Genomic DNA, 5,906 nt, shown 5'->3' on the forward strand with positions numbered 1-5,906 from the left:
AACTTCTGGCCTCTGCTAACATTTCGAAATACACTATCCTATCAGTGAGTGTACAGACACCTGTTAGTGGACATTAATATGCAGTGCGTCCACCCTTTGTCTTTATGGCGGCTTGAACTCTGCTCGGGACACTAAGTGAGGTGCCTACCGACAATTTACGCACCGCACACGGATATCGTATCTACGTGTTTGTACACGCAAGGCAATAAATTGCTCAGCAAGATCGCCATATCTCTCATCAATTTTCAACATCTGGAGCACAATGGGCAGGTTCTTTAAAGCAGGTCGCGATTTTGAGGATGTAACGAACCAACTGAACTGAATTTGGTACGATATCCGTCAGAAGGGTATAAACTAACTTTATCAATGAATGTCAAGCCTAGTAACTGACCGCGGAAAGGCCAGAGGTGGCCCAACACGTTATCGACTTATCAATTTGTGAAGCTCTTTGTCTTGAATTAATCATCCAGTTTTTCTTCAACTCTAATCAGTCATTTGACCCTACACGTACAGTCATGCTCAAAACTATCCTAACGCCCGAATTGAATTTCGCCTGATTCACATGCAACCCACATAACGCAACTGTCTAGCAGGTCCCCTTATCGCTCCTTGGTACAGTCGTTTGACTATTGAAAATGGTTCCAACAAATCACCACAAGAAAACACTGTTCTGTATCGCAATAACTCAAGATGTAAAGTAATACCACGATACTACAAATATCACGGAACACCTTATCACAGGTAAGACTGCCCTTAAGGCTTGTAGCTCACATTTATTACAATAAATGACATGCCTGACATTTTACCACTCTCATTATTACGTCAGATAGGTAATACACGTAGTAAATTCGTCGTATTCATGATTTCCTCTTCAAAGTAACATACCGTACTTATCATTGAACACAAAATGAGATTAAAAATTGAAGTTATTCACGGGCAACCAGTTGAGAATATGTATGAACTTCAAATGACACGACGAACCGTCTCGTTCTGCTTATGGATGCAAACTCAGGTCATGCAGACTAAGCGATGATTTCGTGCCTGACGGATACTAACTGTCACTCCTGATTAGGCATACAGAGAGTGATATACCTCGATTTTAGACAGAGCCAGTTTTCAAATTTCAACTTTAAATTACATATCGCAAGTATTTTTGCCGGACGCGAATTCCTACCCAGCACCTATTTTCACTGTTAACGAACGACGAGAGATGTTGAATCTTGGTTCTTAACAAGTAACTTACTTGAATTGCCGTGAGGTAAGGCTTTGTACTGGGCAGGGATTCGAACGTATATCGGCAGGCAGTAACATCTCTTAGCTTTTGGTTTGGCAGCACTCGACAGCCATTTCTAGGCGCAAGTAATAGAAGAAAGGCAGCGCGTTTTTGTTATCAAGTAACGTCTTCATCGATTACTTTAGTTTTAATGTAATCTATGAGTAATTACTGATGTTTGATATTAACATGAAAAGAATTCTGTAGACAGAGAAAGAACCTCTTCTTGGGAAAGTACTTGTATAGTGACCAAAAGGCACGAACTGATATTCAAGTACAGTGTTCCAGCAGCGGCATGAAGAAAATGATAGTAATAATGACGGTAATAATCCAATTATCCGGTAACTTCACACTTCCCAGTGGATCTTCACGAACTAAGAAAATATCTGAATTTGTGAACGTTTCAAAATGGCTTCACATCGAGCCTATGATGCCTACAAGGGTCTTTACATCCTGCTGACATGAGAATAGCATAATCTCCGCGTCAGAAGCTTGTTTCTACTTAAACATTTAATAGACTCGCGTTTTATCCACCGTGACTACTTTTGTAAGCTCAGCACATCATCCGTTGCAGCTCACTCCTGGGGCTGGGAAATATGGGCACAATGGCCTGGTGGAACTATCACAGGAGCAATGCGTGGGTTCAGACATTTACTTTTAAGAAGCACAAACAGATTTACTTTGCGTCTGGTAACCTCAAAAGAAAGACTTTATAATCCAGAATTCGCAATACAAATCACGTTCCATCATTACCAACTGGGCAGAGCCAGGTTACGTTGGGAAATGACATAGCGGAAGTCATCGTAAACAGAAATACAGTCGCCAGTAAACTTACTTACATTAGAAAATTTTATTTTATTTTATGAACCGATAGCCATTTAAAGGATGGGGCTCTTATTTTACGTGTAATTGATTCAACTAGAGACGTTGAAAAATTTGGTGCTGGACTGTGATTCGAATTCGTTTCTCCTCTTTCGAGGATCTGAATCTCTCGGGACATTATAGTTCAACCATTTCGTCCCTTTTCGCAAGACTGCAACCTTCTCTAGGTCTCCTCCAAAGGTAAGGATGTGGGTCCGAATCCTGATCCAATACAAAAATATTCATAGTTTCAGTTCAAGCCCTATAACGTGCACACCGTCCCGCTAGTGAAAACCAATGTGCGCTTTTAATGTATATTCATGTGTTGCCAACAATCGCAATAGGTGTCATTATTTCTTGTCAAACACGCACACACCTTACCGTTGGTGAGTAAGCAACTGATATTTAAGCTATATTTGTGGATGCACGGTAGGCGTGTAGTTAGATTGTCACTTAGGTACAAAAGTTTGTATCCTTAGTTTAGATTCAAACACCTAGCAGCTGGTAAGGAAAACCGATACGTAACATTTGATTTTACTTAATTAACAATACGATTACGTGTTGGGTTCGTATCTCCGTCATATAACTTCACATCATGCACTTAATCTTTAAATGCATGCGCACTTTGTTACTTGAGCTTGGAGGTATATCAGACATCTTTCGTGGTTAGTTAACAGGGACGAAATTGTCTTGTTAGGAGTCCAGGTTTATTACAAAAATTGTCGTCTTTTATTTTAAAGTTTAGATTTCATTACTGGTATTGGCAAAAATTTCGGTAATTCATGACTCTTCATGGATAGCCATCAATATGATATGATTAGATTACATTAGATCAATTTTTGTTTCATAGATCAAGAATACGATATTTCGTAATGATGTGTAACGTGTAATTTTAATGAAAGATTTCTTTACATACCATGATTCAATTTCTTTACAACAATTTCTTACTCTCTCTCATTCTTTTTGATTTCTCTCTCTCTCTCTCATACACACACACACACACACACACACACACACACACACACACACACACACACACACACACACACACACACATTCTTTTTTTCTTTATTTGTTTGTTTTGCTCGACTATCGGCGAGGCATCAAAACGTCTCTGAATGAGCTTCTTAGTTTTTAGTACACTTACGAAATAAATATAAAAACAACTGTGAGAGTTACTGGTATATGATGCTTAGTTTTCAGTCAGTTTGGAGTATTATTAGTAACCACGCTCCAGTCCCTAAACCTAGTTACAGAAATGCGAATCAGACGCATTACGTATTCCAGGCCGTAGCAACCGCGACTTGGAGACACCAGCTATGGTCACTTCCCAGCCCGCTGTACGATCACATCGGTTCGTCTTCTTTCTGCTGGTACTGTAACTGAGATTTGACAACAAGGCAACGTATGTTTGGCAACTCTGTGATCGACGAGTTCCTTCCTGGTGCGCACGGAATTTATCCTCAAAGTTCACTTGATTTTACCTGTCATTTCCATTGAATAATCTGATTTATTATCACGTTAGGTGTAACAAAAGATTGTAAATTTACGGTTTTCAGCCCAGGAAAGTCGTTGCACGTGGAAATCGCAACTAATCTCGTCCTTTAAATAGCGGTTTACGAGTGCTAGACATTATCGAACTCGTAAGAGTAAGCTGAGACACGTACTTCTACGCCAGCTCTATGGTAATGCGCTGACCTGAGAAATAGCATCTGTTATGGTTCGCACTTCCAGTCCCGCTGACTGTAACGTTTTTATCCCTTCTGTGAAAGAGCTACAAGCAGTCAGATAAAACATCGATAAGGAAATCGCAAAAAAATACTTTCGGCTCATAGTGCAATGGTGAAAACTTACAATGCTGCACAACAGGTAACTCCTCTTCCCGCAGCTGACAAACAAATTTTGGGTTTCTAGGAATACAAAACTTTACTTATGAAATGCGACATTTGCAATGCACAACGTTTTCAACAAAGAGATGGCGCAATACAGTAGCTCAAGTGGAAAGAAACACTTCCTTTTCAAATTTGTGCATCCTACACTGTTGGCTGTTCTGTGTAGGTGGCAGGTACGTGATTTTATTTCGGTGATTACAAAATAAAGTCGAATTTATGCACTGGGTAGTCGAGGCAGCTAGTTCATTGTGATTCGGTCAACCAAGTAAATGAATTTACTGAACCTGCTGCAAATTACTACAGGAAGCCTGTGTGTCAATTCTCATCCAGAGAGGTGCAACGGCGTTACGATAGAAAAATGAGCCACATACTTATAATATGCTTGTATATCTATGGACTGGGTTCGATTCCAACTTCTGTCAATGATTTTAGATAAGGAGAGACAGATTCCATTCTCTTCTGGCTACACCAAGTGAAGAAGATATAATGACATTGTGGTCTGAAATTAACATGAAAAATGATATTCCTTTACTACAAAGTAGACGTTAGGATGAATCACAATAAAGACTGGAGCGGCGACACGTAGAAACCTTTCTTATACTTGTTATTTATTTCTAGTGACGAAACAAACGCTATGTAGGCTCACAGGACATTTAGTTCATATTTTATATGAGCTTCTGTATGTCGATAAAATCGGTTCTGATCTGGGAATGCAACTTAGACCGTACTTAACGCTGAATTTGATCCCTTCGTGAGAATACAGCACGTCTACAATTTGTTGTTTGTTCAGAACTGCAGATTCCTCAACATCTCCACATACTGCGCGTGAATGGGTTCGAATCCTGGCCCGGCACTATAGATTTCATTATGTATTATCAAGCTCTAGCATGAGAACACCTATCTGCTGGTGGATAATTATTTTAATGTTTAATGTATTTTCATTCGTTGTCAACACTAACGATATGTGACGTTTTTGACACCCAGTGAGACACAGAACTATTTGCGAGATCACTGTAAGTTCAAGATGTTAGTCCGAACTGGACAAAAATTCGGAAGCTGACGTATCTTTGTGTGTAGTCAAAAGCGATATGATGTGTGGAGCTGTATTCCCAGTGAGCACTGAACTCTTCGTCATATTATTTCTAGTTCAAACACGCTCACATGTCGCTGCTGGTGCAACAAACCCATATTTAACGTTCGTTTTCTCTAGAATATAACAGCGATAGATGCCGGGTTGGAGTCTTGGGAAGGAAAAAAATGTATGTTTCGTCTGGTCATTTCAGTTAAAACATCTAGCTACTGCCGAGAAAACCCGAAATGTCACAGTTGATTGTGCGTCGATATCTATCCGATTAAGTTCTGAGTTCCAACCCCTGTCCAACACAAAGCCTTACCTCACGGCAATTCAAATAAGTTACTTGTTAAGAACCAAGATTCAACATCTCTCGTCGTTCGTTAACAGGGACAATAGGTGCTGGGTAGGAATTCGCGTCCGGCAAAAATACTTGCGATATGTAATTTAAAGTTGGAATTTGCAAACTAGCTCTGTCTAAAATCGAGGTATATCACTCTCTGTATGCCTAATCAGGAGTGACAGTCAGTATCCGTCAGGCACGAAATCATTGCTTAGTCTGCATGACCTGAGTTTGCATCCATATGCAGAACGAGACGGTTCGTCGTGTCATTTGAAGTTCATAAATATTCTCAATTAGCTGCTCGTGAATATCTTTAATTTTTAATCTTATTTTGTGTTAAATAATAAGTACGGTATGTTACTTTGAAGAGTAAATCATGAATACGACGAATTTACCACGTGCATTACCTATCTGACGTAATAATGAGAGTGGTAAAATGTCAGGTATGTCATTTATTGTAATAAA

Source organism: Schistocerca gregaria, unplaced genomic scaffold (genome assembly GCF_023897955.1).
Source record: "Schistocerca gregaria isolate iqSchGreg1 unplaced genomic scaffold, iqSchGreg1.2 ptg000723l, whole genome shotgun sequence".
In the NCBI taxonomy this organism is placed as follows: Eukaryota; Metazoa; Arthropoda; class Insecta; order Orthoptera; family Acrididae; genus Schistocerca; species Schistocerca gregaria.